Source organism: Choloepus didactylus, chromosome 9 (assembly GCF_015220235.1).
Source record: "Choloepus didactylus isolate mChoDid1 chromosome 9, mChoDid1.pri, whole genome shotgun sequence".
In the NCBI taxonomy this organism is placed as follows: Eukaryota; Metazoa; Chordata; class Mammalia; order Pilosa; family Megalonychidae; genus Choloepus; species Choloepus didactylus.
Window position 1 is genome coordinate 110,083,430 of NC_051315.1, and position 15,218 is coordinate 110,098,647.

The following is a 15,218-nucleotide window of genomic DNA, read 5'->3' on the forward strand; positions in this document are numbered from 1 at the left end:
CTGATCAGACACATCTCTGCCAAGGGGTGAGAATCAGATATCTTCCAATGGGGCCATGGGGAAGAGGCGGAGGGAAAGTTGAGAGAAGGGCTTACCACTTCTTCCTGATACAGAAGGCTATGCCAACCTCCCATTTTCCAGGTATAAGCTTCCCCTCCAACAATGCAAAGGACACGCACATATTCTTCCAGCTAACCTGATCTCCGTCAAGGCGAGGGCCTAGCCCCACAGGGGAGCTATGCGGACGAGAGAGTGAAGCAGCCACCACTAAGTGCTTTTCTGGCTGTCTAGTCGGAGATCTCTGCCAGGACAAAATTCTCTTAAGACATCCTTTTAATTATGATTTTAAACAGGAGACTGGGAAACTAAGACTATAAACATTATAGGGCATTAAACCCAAAGAAAATCCCATTTGGTCTCTCAGAGAAAACTGAACTTTGCTATGTCTGATTAAATAGCCTTTAGGGTAGCAAAATAACTAGAGCTGGAAGTGAGAGGAGAAAGCCTGCCCCTTCTGAAAATGTTCAGTACCTTGATGAATATGGGTCTAAGGAATTTAAAGAAAGCACCAAAAAGGGCATTTCCTTTTCCCTGGCAGCTCCTCAATGGTAGAACTCCAGGAAAAATCACAAAGGATCTGTTTTTCAGAGTTTGGCAGGTGTGGCTCCTTACGTGGAAATGATTGCGTCAGTAAGACTGGATTATTCTGGCTAATTGGCTGCACTTGTTATCTGAAATCTGAGCATTGCCTGACTCTTAAATTATTTTATTGTGTACTCATTTATTGAAAATCAGTAATCCCTATAACATAGAAACCATACGGTTTCATCTTTATTTGGTCATTCAAGGAACACCCCATGATCTTGCAATGCCTCACAGACAGACATCATCCTGAACAATAGTTTATCAAGAGACCAAGGAGGAAAATGTGGTTACTTATGTTTCCACAACATTTGATTAATTAATTCTGGATGTGTGTGGGTTAATCATAGTTATTCAAATGTTATGGAATGGCTGTGTGCACCAGCTGCCTTCTATATCGTATAGCCTTTTGGGTAGATTTGTTATTCCAGTTACACCAATAAGGCCACTGCGAGGAAGAATTTGAACCAGGTCTTCTGAATCAAGGGCTGGCATTCTTCCTACCACTCCTCTTGTTTGTTCACAATCCTTATGTTTGTCATTAATTGATAAATATAAATAACAGCAACAATAATGCAGAAAGTGACAGCTCTACACATCTTTCCAATCTCTGCCAGAGGATTTTATTCCATGAATGAATTCCTTGGAAATTCTTGAAAAAGGAAATTTCAAAATGAGTTTATCATCACTGTAATGATTTAACTATACAAAATAACAATGATGAAGAAATAGAATGAGGATTTAAGCAAGGAACTTTGATTTGGAGTTTTCTTGGTTCCCTTTAAATTTTAATGGCCAGAAATTTAACTGGGGGGGGGGGGCAAGGCTGGGAAGCACCCAAATGTGTTTTTTGTATGTGTATGTGTGTGAGTGTGAGTCTCTGGATATTTAACAAGGCCATCAATTTAGGCCATATGCCAGGGGCAGATTGTAATGATGGTTAAGACAGGAGGCAACTGGAAAAACAAACTGGAACTGCTGAAGGAAAGATGGCTCAAGGCTCAGCTTTTCCTATATCATGGCAAGCGAATTAAGCATTTGTGAAAATTTCCAGTGCTGGTTGGAGTCCAGTGGGACCCAGGGTGTCCAGCTGATTTGCCTCTGCCATCTCTTTGCTCTGGCTCGGACACGAATTGCCCTCTGACTCTGGCTGGGTGCAGCACTGCACCATGCTGAAGCCCATGCCCCTGTGTCCTCATCTGCTCTGCTCAGAGGTACCCCGTCTGAGCTGCTCTGAAGGGCGCCGGGCCAGCTGTGCTGCCAGGAAACACAGGCGCCTGGCAAAGTCGGTTCAAAGAGACTGGGAAGGGACACCCATGCCCTTAAGGACAGGGAGCAGGGGGAGAGGGGGCAGGATGGAGTCAACAGATGGGAGCCCTACAAAGGTGCCACCCCCCTCCTTCTCACTTCCCAGAACCACCACCGCCATCCACACAGATACTGACCTGTTCTGTGTTTTCCCCGGTCTTTCTAATCACCCAACTAAAAGGGTTCTCAGATACCACCTAGTTCAACCTCATTTTATTGATGAGGGAAACTGGAACCCAGAGAGGAGAAGGAGAAGTGAATTCCCTGTGGTCACACTGAGTTGGCCAAGGCCTGGGAATCGGGATGTGAGGGTCTACTCCACCAATATGGCAATATTTTTGCTACATAATTCTGATGAGGCTGAACTACTGTTCCAAGATTACTCTGACTCCTACCAAATCCACTGTCACTTCCACTTTCTACTTACTCTTAATTTTGCTTAGTTCATAAGAGTCAGGCCTCGATCAGTCTATTCCATTCAGTAAAATTACTGACCACCTCTATGGACCAGGGGCTCCATGCTTGGCACAGCAGTGGACAGAGTCCCTGCCCACATACAGCTCACCTCCTAGTAGTGGAACTTAGAGTATCAGTCATCAACATCCTTAGAGGGTTTTTCAGCATCTCCTAACTCCACTAATTCATTCATTTGTTCCTTCATTCATTTATTCACTTTATGAATATTTCCTGGAAACCGTCTGTGTGACTAGTACTATGCACACTTTACTTCCCTCCCCTCCCATTCAAATCTCCCAATACTAAGTAGTTTCAATATTAATTGTAATAACAATTCTATTCATTCTCCTAAGGACTTTGAGTGCTTTGGTAAAATTCCTGAAATGATACCTGGCCACCTTTGCATTTCTAAGGCAAAGAGGTCACTGGGTTTTCCCATTTTTTAGGCCCAAATCAGCAGGGGGTGCATGTTGAATGAATCAGTACTGATTTGGGGTTGTATGAGAAGCAAATATGAATGGAACTTGTAAGAGGTGCAATGGACTCCTAGGTGGTTTGAGGTCACTAGTGACAATCCCACTAACATCTAAATATGCAAATATCAGGCTGTAGGCCAAAGGATGGAAAGAACAACCAGGGAAGGATTCACAACCTCTAGGGACAGAAGACAGGGCTCATGCTGGTAGATGAGAACTAATGCGATGTCTTGCTTTCTTTTCATAAATCACAATCAGCGGTAAAAGAGTCTTCATTTGTTCAATTTCAATAGTAGCTTATTATCTGAATTTATATTCTCTTGCCTTCATTTTAAAATTAATTCTTTTTTTTTTTCTTTTCAGAAAAGGAATCGGCCTTACTACTTGCCTATATCCCTTAAGAGGCCACAGTGGGTTCTGCAAAATTCTAAAGAAAACAAGAAAAAATATATGTCTGGTCACTTTAGTTGGTATCTAAGAACTCGGGCTTTGGGGGTCAGTCAGGCCTGGCTCTCCCACTTAATAGCTCTGTGATTCTGGGGGTAAAATGTTAACCACCTTGATACTTAATCTTTGTTATTTTGTTTTCCTGGTTTTTGTTTTTTTCCTCATATATAAATTGAGGATAATGGCTGTTCTGGACATGTCATTTGTACTTGTCCAGTGTATCAGTCAGGGTTCAATCAGGAAATCAGAGCCACTAAAAGCGTTATGGGAATAAGGGGTTTTACTAGGAATTAAACTTTGCAGAAATGAATGAGCTCAGGCGTGAAAGGGGTGTTGGAGGATTAGGGAATTGGTCACTAAGCTGTCTGCATGAATCATTGGTGTGGGAGGACAAGCCGGGGCTTGCAGATGAATCTGAGAAGCACATAGAGCTGAAAAAGTGAGCCTGCTGGGAGGAAGCTTGTGGGGGCAACTGTGGAAATGCTGCATTTGTGGGTCCACAGACTAAGTGCCTGGTGGTGGGCCTGGGCTGGTGTTGGTGATCAGCAGGACCAAAAGTGGAGAAGTCAAGCTGAACAAATAGAGCTGGACCCCTCTGTGTCCATCCATTATATCTGGTATTGACAACCTTTTGAAAGGAGTGGCTTCTGTTTAACTCTCGTCTTTCAAATCTCCCACAGGCTCCTCTTTTGGCTAATTCTAACCTGGTACTAAATAGGAAAGGGATTCTTGGAAACTTGGTTGTCAGCCTCGGATAAATTGCCTAACATTTCCTTTCACCCTTCTTCTGTAGCTGTATTTCAAATTTGCTTTGGGAACCAGCCCTCCTACTCAGGGTCCATATGGTTTGAATAGGGCTCACTTTACCCCCTGCCTCCTTCCTCCCTTCCCTCACTCCCTCTCCACCCCCAGCCACAGGGATTGACATGGGACTTAGGCCTGGTCAAATGAATGTCACATGCCTATGGCTACAGTGATTGACCAAGGGATGGATTTATGACCCAATCATAGCTAATGAGATTCCATTCTGGAAATCTGTCAGAACCACAGGAAGAAATAATCCCTCTTTTCCACTAGGGATAGGACATAAGCCTGGAGCTCCTGGTGGCCAACAGGCCAGCTGGAAAGGGCCTGTCAGAAAACAGAGCCAAGGCAGGGAAAGCCAGCCTAGGGGCGAAGAGAGTGAGACCAAGTGCACTGACATCATATCGAGCACACGTATCTCAAAGTCAAGGCATAGCTGGATTCAGAGCCAATAAACTGAGTTTATGTTTAAACTAGTTTGATTAAGGCTTTATCACTTGCATAGAAAAGCATCCAGGCTACAACAGTAGGGTTAATGGTGATTAAATAAGCACAGAACCTGTCATATAGTAAGTGCTCAATAAATGTTAGCCATTATCATGATGATGAATATTACAGAGCTCTCCATTGCTAGTCATCCCATTTCAGCCTCCTCTCTTACATAATTTATGTAGAGTATATTAAGAAAGTTCTGTCAGGAGACATCAAACCATATAAAATGACCTCAGAATGTTCCTTTCTCTTTGTTAGTGCCTAAAGCTCGGCAACCACGATTGATAGACAAAATGGCTGAACTGGAGTCATTGCTTTTATAAAGAAACAGGGATAGAGTTTCTTAGGAAACTTATCCCACCGCCCAATGCTCTGCACCCCATTGCTCTTTTCATTACAGTTTTCTCCTGAGCCCAAAGATAACTCTTCAGAGGTCTCCGCCTCTGCTTTGCCTCTATCTAACTTAAATCCACAACAAGGAGTATGAGAAGATGATCTTCTTCAACCTCCAAACGGTGTGGATTTCTTTGAAAAGAGATCCTATTTAGACCCCACTTACCTCGGGCCAGCCTGAATGAGGGACTGGAGGGGCCTCAGAAGAGAAGCATTAGCATGATTAAAAGACTGGTAGATAGCTTTTCTTCTTATGTTCTACTAGAACTGGGATGAGGCACACCTGGGAAAGAATGACTTCATAGCAACTGATCTCGGGCTCTCAAAAATATGAGAAATCAAGACACAAGGAATAGTAACCAGCTAGTTAATCATTCAAAGTATATTTTAAAGTCATCAGAGTGCATAGCCATATAGCAGCTGTTCTCTATCTCCATTGGGTTTTAATAACTCAACCTTTGCAAGGACTTGTAGATAGTGAGCATGGTTAATAGCATTAGATAAATAATGAAAGTCACTTAAATACCCTCTCTGGAAAATGTTAGAGACTCATGTCCTGAGGCTTAGAGTTAGAGGCATGGAGAAGATATCTTTCATGATTTAGTCCAGAACAAGGATACCATTTTTTTTCCAGGATAATTCATCACTTTTCATGCATCCAGGGACACGAAGTAGCCATAGTTATCAGTACAGGGAAGAGGTATTGGAGTTAGAATGTTTACTCCTTTTACCTTGTAGCTAAGTCTCCTCTCCCTCTCCTTCTCTCTCTTCCTTTCCCTTTATCTCTATCTCTCTCTCTCCCTGTCCCTCTCCCTCTCCCTCTATCTCTATCATCTCTATCTCCACCCCTAGTTCTAGATATTTTAAACCCCTCCTCCCAAATGGATCTCATAAGTGTTTACAGTAGGTATTCAAATTAATATTTACATGGGTTTAGTCCCAACATTAAATGAAGCTGTGCTCACCAACAGGTTCTGAAAATGCCTGGCCATGCCTAGAGATACCTCCCCCCACCCCCAACACACACACCCACACCCACACACCCATCAAGAGCACAAGAGTCTACTGCCGTAAGGAACTGAAAAATCTCCTGAGAAAGAACTCATCGAAATGGATGAGTTGAGAATCAGAAGTCTGGCCAGATAATCAAGCCCTGAAGTTTCAGGGGAGGAAGGATTTTAAATGCAGCTTGGTGTCTAGGAGCAGAGCTGGCAATTCTTAGCAACTCAGAGGTGATGCCCAGCAGAGGCGTCAGAACCCACAGGGATCAGCAATCCCCAGGAGAAACAGTTGGAGGTCACAGTGGATCCTCTGTGGGAGCTGATCTGACTTGTTCAAGAGTTCATGTGAAATGATCAGCTAGGAGCTACAGTTGGGGGGCAGCAGGCAGCAGGAGGCAGTGAATTTGGGGTCACCACATTTGCATGCCCTGAAGGATGAAATCTAGAAAAGCATTGCTACACATATATATTTGACAATAATTGTGCATTATTACAAAGCCTATTTGTTTCACCTCTTATTCACCATGGCTGTGGTGACCAATTCCATGAAGATGTCCACAAGCCTCAGGCAGGAATCATCTGACAGCATCAGACCCCACCTCAGACAGCACTGCTGAGCCCTGAAGCTTCTCTGCATCACAATGTGGAACGCCTCTGGCAAGCCCACAGCACTTCTCACACACAAGCCCTGAGAGCTGGAGACATAACACTGTAGTGTAACCGTTGCCAGTGGGAAATGGGAGTTAATAGATAAATGCCCTTTGTCCCCCGAGGTGAACAGTTCTAAGATGGTGCCTTAGTGTCCTAGGGATGCAGTAACAAAATGCTATGGATATAGCATGACTTAAAACAACAGAAATTTATTGTCTCACAGTTCTGGGGGCCAGAAATCTGAAACCAATGTGTCAGCAGGTCCATGCTCCACCTGAAACTTGTGGGGGAAAATCCTTCCTTACCTGTTCTAGCTTCTATTGGTTTGCTGGTAATCCTTGGGCTCCAATGTCTGCCTCAGGAGCCACGTGGTGTTCTCCTCTCTGTCTGTCTGTCTGTGTACAATTCTCTCCTTGTGTGGACACCAGTCTTATTGGATTAGGGCATACCTTAACCCAGTAAGGCTTCGTCTTAATCAGACATCTTCAAAGACCCTATTGCCATATAAAGTCATACTCACAGGACTAGGGTTTAGGACTTGAATATGTTGTTTTCAGGGACACAATTCAACCCCTAATAGGTATATTTCATAAAGGTTGCTCAGAAAGTCCCAATGGTGAAGCAACAAGTTGCCCACAGTGGTGACTGTTAGGTTTAGGCTCTGGGACCCTCACCATACTCCCTGCCCTTAGAAATTCTGCGCCTCCATGATAAGCCAACACCCCCACCCCAGAAATTCAGCAAATTTGCAATAACATTTAAAATTTTAAACTTTCCCTGCTCCCAAGTCTCTGCTCTCAAACAGGCCAATGGAAACTTGACAGCTAACCCCCCTCCCCAAAGTAGCCACTGAGAAATGGCCCAACCTAGACCTGCCAGCCTCCCCATCCCTGAAAAAGAACTTACCGCCAACCATCCTTTCTAAGCCCTACTGTTCCCCTGGCTCAGGGCTGTCACCATCTTAGGCTTCAGCCCGTCTGCACGTGGCCGGACAATAAAGCTCCTTTTGACTGAGTTTTCATCTCTTCTCTTCCTGATCGAAAAACCTAACAGTGACTAATTCAATAATGTGTCTTGGTATTTTGACACAGACTCTCCCTCTTTCCCAGTTCACTTTTCCTGTCCCTCACTCTTGCCCCCTAGGATCATATTTCTGAATAAACCATTCACAACTGCCTTGCCTCAGATTCTGCTCTTGGAAGAACTCAGTATAAAACAATCTGTTATTTTTGAGTTAGGCATTGTTCTCAGTCTACAGAGAAAATGGGTCTTGAAGACGTATTTACATATGCAGACATGTTTGAAGTTCTCCCCCTTTTCCTACCATCTCCTTTGTGCTTTGACCTCCATCTTCCAGAGTCCCAAGACATGGAGAGCCAGCACGGCCACAGAAGTGGTTCAGTTGAGTTTTAAATGGTTCACCAATTTGTAACAGCAATTGGAATCTATGGCAAAGCACTTGGAGGCCAAGAAAAAAAAAATATTAGCTAACAAAGGTCATGGAATATGATTCCAGGGTAAGGAAAAATATATACAACTGATAAAGGAGTATTAACAAATTACAGTCCCTCCCTGGTACTTTAGAGTTGGCGTTAAGAGCTTCTCTCTTCCAAGACTCTCCTTTTGCAGATAAGATACCTGAAGACCAGTTGGCCAATTTGCCCTTGTTGAGAGTTGCAAATAAGTGAAGGACTCAGGTATCCTGATTCCCTCATTTTTTTTGAGAAGATGCAAGAAGCTGAAGGGTATGGATAAAGCCATAGGTTTATTCATAGTATCTCTGTTAATGACAATGAGGTTGTTATGAATAATACAGTCAAGCTAAAGAGTATATGGACTCATCGGTTTATCAAATATTAGAGCTAGAAACCTAACTTCCTACTAAAGCAGGAATCTGACAGGTGTGAATCTCCAATTTTAAAAATACACACCTGATTCGGTGAAACAAGTCACATTATCCGCCAGTAGAATGCCAATGGAGATGGACTTGAATTCATGAAACCAGATCCCACTTATCTACACCTACCACTCCTGTGTTCATCCTGTTTCCTGCCCATTCAGCCTCTTCCGTTAGGTGACCCACTCATGACACACCTGGCTCCAGGTCCTTCTGTGTCACTCGTCGGTTTATAGCCTGCTTCCCTTTCCTTGGCACAGGACTTCCTGGGGCTGCTTTCCCAGTAGCAGGTGCCACTTGGGCTAGCTCAGCTCTCAAGCCTCACTCCTCTCTGGCCAGAGAGGACCAGAGAGGAGAAAGTCTCTGTATCAACATCCTTGGAGGGGGCAGCTGAGCTTCTGTTTGAGCAGTGCTAGTGAAGGGGAGCAGGCTGCCTCTCAAGATAACAGTGTGCCCTGTTAGAAATCTTCGTTTAGAAACTGTTCCTTTGTTGCATCAGAATCTGTCTTGCTATTGGATTTTTGCACTAATCCTGGTTTAGCCTTAGAAAGCAGTGCAGTCTGCTCCATGTCAAAGCTCTTCCGATAGCTGAAGGCAATTTTCAGATACAACCCCATTCTTCACTTCTCAAGATACATCAAGCATTCCTCATACAAGACAGGATCTAAGCACCACCCTGTCCCACCCATCCTCTTCTGCCTTCCACTGGCCTCCTAAGGTACTATGCTCAGAGATGAACCCTTCCCTCCAGACATGGTCTGCCCAGAGCAGCCACCATGGAGTTATTACTTTTGCATCACATTGAATTTGTGAGTTAAATAATTTCACAGGTCTTTATTTCATGAACTGAGTCCTAATTAGATCTCTTGCCATAAATCATTTTTGGAATGAAATGAGCAATAAGTAAACATATATACAAATGAATAAAAAACATTTTTGATCTACTCAATGTTTTCTTTCTTGGTTTGAACCAGATATAGCCCATGCCCCATGCTTCACACAGGGCACTTTCTATGATCAAATTGTGACCATTATGATGTCACAAGCCCCCATGGGGTCACTGACAGTTTCTTCATCACTAAGAACACTGAAGCCTTCAGATTTTTGAAAATCATCTCACCACCTAGGAAAAGTGCAAATCAGAATCATTTCAGACTCTAGACTATAATTAATATCCTGATTTTATGGAAATGAATGAGGATCTTTCCTTCAAAATAGATTCTTGTGATAAAGGGGAAAAAGTTGGTAAATTATTCAGAATTTTAATGAAAAGAATTGCATTTTGTTTGAAAAATTATGGATGTTTGCTTTCTTATTTATAAATTTGGGTGCAGTAAACTTTAATAAAAATGATGTAAAAGACACTTACAAAGCTAATTTATCACACTCAGTTCAAAGAATTGCCTTTTCTAACAAAATTGTGAAATCGAACTGAACAGTAGCATTATGGGACATCCACCAGTAAAAAGCACAGAATTAGGCATGAAGTCAACGACAGTAGTTAAGGGACAGTGTGCTGAATCTCAAGAAATGTGCAACTTATCATAGCAACATTACAGTAACAAGGTGCTTTGTACTTGGCTTTAATTAGATAAAGCATATGAGAGCACTGTGAAGAAAGAAGTGTGAGAAGGAAAAGAGGCAAAATAAAAATATGACATCTAACTGGGTTCCAAAAGGGTGGGTATAATTTAACTAGAGAGCATTATGCACATAAAGGATTACGATGCACTTTCTCCTGGGGAGGAGGCTTCTGAGAGCCCTGTACAACACCCTCTTCTCTGACCACGCCTTATTAGGCAGCGAGTAAGTTTGGCCTCATCCATTTGCCTCAGTGCTGAGGGGTAGACTGACGACATAGTGGACCCCAAGGAGACAGGGTTACATAGACACCCTCCCGCCCAGTCGCTATTGTAAGGTCCAAGTCACACAAGACCTATGCCAAATTCTTCATGGGCTTGGACTGTAAATTGACATGAGCTAGGAAACTGGGATTTCAGAGCAGAGCTAAAAAAAATAAAATAAAAGAGCATAGCTAGGTGAGGACCTGAGTTCTAGATAGCAAATCCCACCCGGGCAGATAGTGATGACTCTTAATTTGTCAGTTCTGTACTGTCCCATCCTATAAAGGAAAGTACTTGTGTTTTCTCCTGGCATAGTCCAGCTTGTCCTGGCTGTGCATAGAATCCAGGCTCGTGTGGGTGTGGCTGGGGTTGATGTGCATGCTTTCAGTTGAAAGGAGAAGAGGGAAGTATATTCAAGCATTGGACGCTGATGGAGAGGAACAGGATCTAGTACCCTACCTGGCTTCATAGTCTATAGTTAGTGGGATTAGAGGATGTTTATTCAGGGGTGCTCTTAGAAATAATATTTATAAGAGAATGAGGGAAGTTAGAATGGGTGGAAGGAGAGCTTGATCTATGATGCAGTTGTAAAAGAGGCCTCAGCCAATCCCACTGGGAGCTCTGGAGTTGGCATGGCCCTTCTAGGGTGTCCTGATTGAGGAAAGAGGTCCAGGCCTTGTCTACCTACATTGGTCAGTCATGGGATACAGGCTGCTCCCAAAGAGGGCCAGTGACCTTAGGCAAGTGAGCCAACCAGACTTATCTCAAAGACAAAAGATGTTAATGCATTCAGCTGTGATCAATGCCTGGGAGGCTGAACAGGGCGTCCCCACAGCATCCCTACAGCAACCCCACAGCAACCCCACAGCAACCTCATGGCATCCCCACAGGTCCCTACAGCAAACCCACAGCATCCCCACAACATCCCTGCAACATCGCTATTGCATCACTCTTGCAATTTCACCTGTACCTCCACTTCTCATGTTTTCTTTACCATTTCCCACTCACGGGGGTGGGGGACAGCATAGGTCACAACTTTAAATTTCTTAAGTCATCTCAACAGTCTTCACTGAACACTTTATTGCGACTAGATCCAAGAGTAAATGTCAGGTAAAGATGGCCTTAGGTAGAGTCAACCTTCAAGAGCAAATACAGATGTTTTGAATAATTTGAGTAGTCTAAGAGGGGAAAGCAAAACTTTCAGGGGTTAGAACTGTTAGGTGATGGAAATATCTGTAAAAGTCATTGAACAGTGGCCCAAACTTTAGGAGAAGAATTTCTGCAGATGAAAGAAGGGTGGTCCCTTCCTCATTTTTTTTTAGAGAAGCTGTAGGTTTACAGAAAAATCGTGCAGAAATAGAATTCCTATAAGCCCACCCCCATTATTAACATTCTTCATTAGTGTGGTACCTTTGTTAAAACTGATAGGTGAATATTATAATCGTACTATTAACTATAGTCCATAGTTTACATTAGGGTTCACTGTTTGTGTTGTCCAGTCTTATGGTTGTTGTTTTTAAATTTTTATTCTAGTAACACATATACCACCTAAAATTTATCCTTTTAACCACATTCAGATATATAATTCAGTGGTATTATGTGCCCCTCCCTCTTTAAGCAAAGTCAGAAACACAACTCCAGAAGCACATACTTGGTGAGCTGATCAGGAGGCAAGTTTGAGAGGGGCTGAGAATCCTATAAAAACAACCACCTGCCTAAAATTAAAACTCCTGTTTAGAACCCAGTAGAGAGAACCACCAGCTTGATGTCAAAGACAAAGGACCTTAAATGCACCACCCAAGAAAGTGAGTCAGGAGCTGCAGACATCCTTAAAATTACCTATGTTCATTACTTGCATTATCTCCTATTTCCATTTAATATTTAGATTTAAAATCTTTACAATGAAGAGTGTGTGTGTGTGTGTGTGTGTGTGTGTGTGTGTGTGTGTATTTATTTATTTATTTACAGGAAAAACAAAAACAGAGGAGAGTTGAGCAGACTGTGTGCCAGTTTACAGACGGTTTAGAGAAAGTGGGTAATTCTAAGAAATTAGAATTTCTAGCTAAATAGAAAAGAACATGCAGGCTGTATCCCTGAGGACAACCAGCAATGGAAACGTCCTGACCAACAGGCCAGTCTGAGCGCTTCCCAACAGAAAGCTCTGCAAAGGTCCAGGCCAGAGGCAATGAGAGATGGACTAAGGCAGTAGGAACAGAACAGAAAAGATGCGAAACCTCCTTGTTCTAGGGACCAGACCTTACCCATCTTGGAATCTCTGGAGCCTAGGATGGCACTTAGCACAGAGGCTCAGTGTAAGCTTTTCAACACCAGTGGGCTCAAGAGACTTTGGAGCAATACTAATGCTAAAAACCACATTTGCATCCTCTGTAGCTGGGGGTCTCTATTTTTCCTACTTACTTGCACCTAACAATGAAGAACAACATTAGAAACTGAAATTCATTCAATGAGCCTTTAGCCTAAATTAGCTAAATTCCTGCTAAGGCACCCAGTTCATGTTTGCTGAAGGAAAAAAGGGAAGCAGGAAGGAGGGCAGGAGGGGGAAGGAAGGAAGGAAGGAAGGGAGGGAGGGAGGAAGGAATCACTTGATAAATGAATGAATCATGTTTGTCTTCTCTTAGACGGTCTAAGATGGTACTTATTTAGGTGGAAGGTGCACTGAACTTGGAGTCAGAGCCAGGGCTTCTGCTTCATTTATTCCTCCCCCAAGTATTTATTGTGCGTCTACACAACATGCCGAGCTCTCTGCTTCTACCATGACATGGTTGAATGCTGGGGATACAGTGCAAACCACGCAAAGTTCTTTCTTTGTGGAGAGGAGGGAAGACAGCTAATAAACTTCAAAATCAAATAAATCAAAAAAGTAAAGTCCATATGGCACAAAGGCTTGTGGAATTGGACAGGGACTTTCTTATAAAGGTCAGGAATGGCCTCTCTGGAGATGTGACATTTAAGCAGAACTCTGCATAATGAGGAAGATAAAAAGGACAGTGTAAGAGGACTCTAGGTGGAAGGTGCAGAAAGCTCAAAGGCCCTGAGGCAAGAATGAGCCCAAATTGCCATAACAGAGAAATAACAAGAATGCTCCACTGTGCCTAAGCAGGCAAGGCAGGGGAGCCTGGAACCTGAGTTACACAAGTCAGTGTGGTAGGTGGAGGCTCCTTTCTTTCACCTGATTGTGGTTTCGGGCAATAAAAACAATAGCTAACATTTATTGAGAGTTTACAATGTGTCAATCACTGTTTGGCCCATCTTCTTTAATCCTCAGAACAACCCAATGAGGTAGGTTGGGTGATGTTAAAAATATTTAATATGTATGTCATAGGCATCAACCAATCTGTCAACCTCCACCCCCACTCTGACCTTACTAGTACAGACTGGTTTATATATTGGGTACTACTCTTCTCTGATTTAATAGGTGAGGAAACTGTGCCCAGAGATTTGTCAATTGCCCCTGAATTATCCAGTTGGTCATTTTATCAGAAAATACATATTGAAAGTGGCAAAGTAACCTATCTCTGATAAATGCAGCTTATAAGACTCAAGGAATTCTTTATAAAATGTGAAAATAGGTAATTTGGGATTTACTATCCACTCAGTAGGAGAAGGGCACTATGCTAGGGGTACAAAATCATAGAACTGCAAAACTGGCAGTAACTAGTTACGAGGCTTGAGTAAGTCAGAATATCTCTGTTATCTTTGGAAAACCTCTAGCCTGTGAGTGATAAATTCATATACCTCTAAAGCAGTGGTTCTCAACCAGGGGAATTCTGTCCCTCATTTTCCAATATCTGGAGACATTTTCAGTTGTGACAACTGGGGATGGGGGAAGTGCTACTGGTAGTGAGTAGGTAAAGTCTAGGGATGCTGTTAGACATCCTACAATGCACAGGGCAGGCCTCACAACAAAGAATTAGTACTGACATTGAGAAACCTGCTTTCAAGGCCAGAGAGGTAAAAGACCCTGTGAAGACTGTCAGGTGTGACATTAGGGAGTGGTGGGGACTGTAGCAAACTGTAGAGTACATATACTTTCTGAAGGCATCTTATTCTTTATACACACACACCTATGTGGACCAGATGTAACCTATCTGCAGGCCAATTTTAGCCTGCTACTAACTGTAACCCTTATTACTTACAATTTCCTTTTTATATATAAGGATAAAAGCCTCTTCTAGTCATTCAGTGGGGTATATGAGTGTGTGAGTTTGTGCATGTTTGCACATGTACAAACACTTGTGCTCATATACATGCATTGGCAAGAATATTTATTTTTAATGTGTTTTCAGAAAGGAAGATTCTTCATCCCTCTTAGAATCCCGTCTAGGTTATTTCACTTCTCTCTTCTTCAATTACACTAGTTCCCTTCCTCTTGTCCTGCTTTTAGCAAGGATGAAGACCAGCTGCTCCGCTCTAGCCATGGAGAAACTTGTGATTCCTTCATGTTATCTAAAGCTCCCGGGAAGGAGGCCCCCAGCTCCTATCATTTCTTTAGCTTTTAGAAACAGATGGTCTGGAAGAGACAGGTTGGCCCCATGTTTACGACGTGCCCATGGAGTTATTTATGGTTTGTTTATCTACTCAGAGTGGAGTGGTTGTGGCCTGAATTTTACCACCAGGGTGCATTAACAGATTTGGGGGGACACTGGCAGTGTCAAGCTACGTAGCTGCACTGGGCTTTCTTTTCAGCCTCCTCCTGCACAGCAAAGGCAGCAGTAATCCCCAGATGCTCAGGCACAGTGGGAATCCCAGAGACCCCAGTGAACCCGTTGGCCAGGAGGCTGAGAGA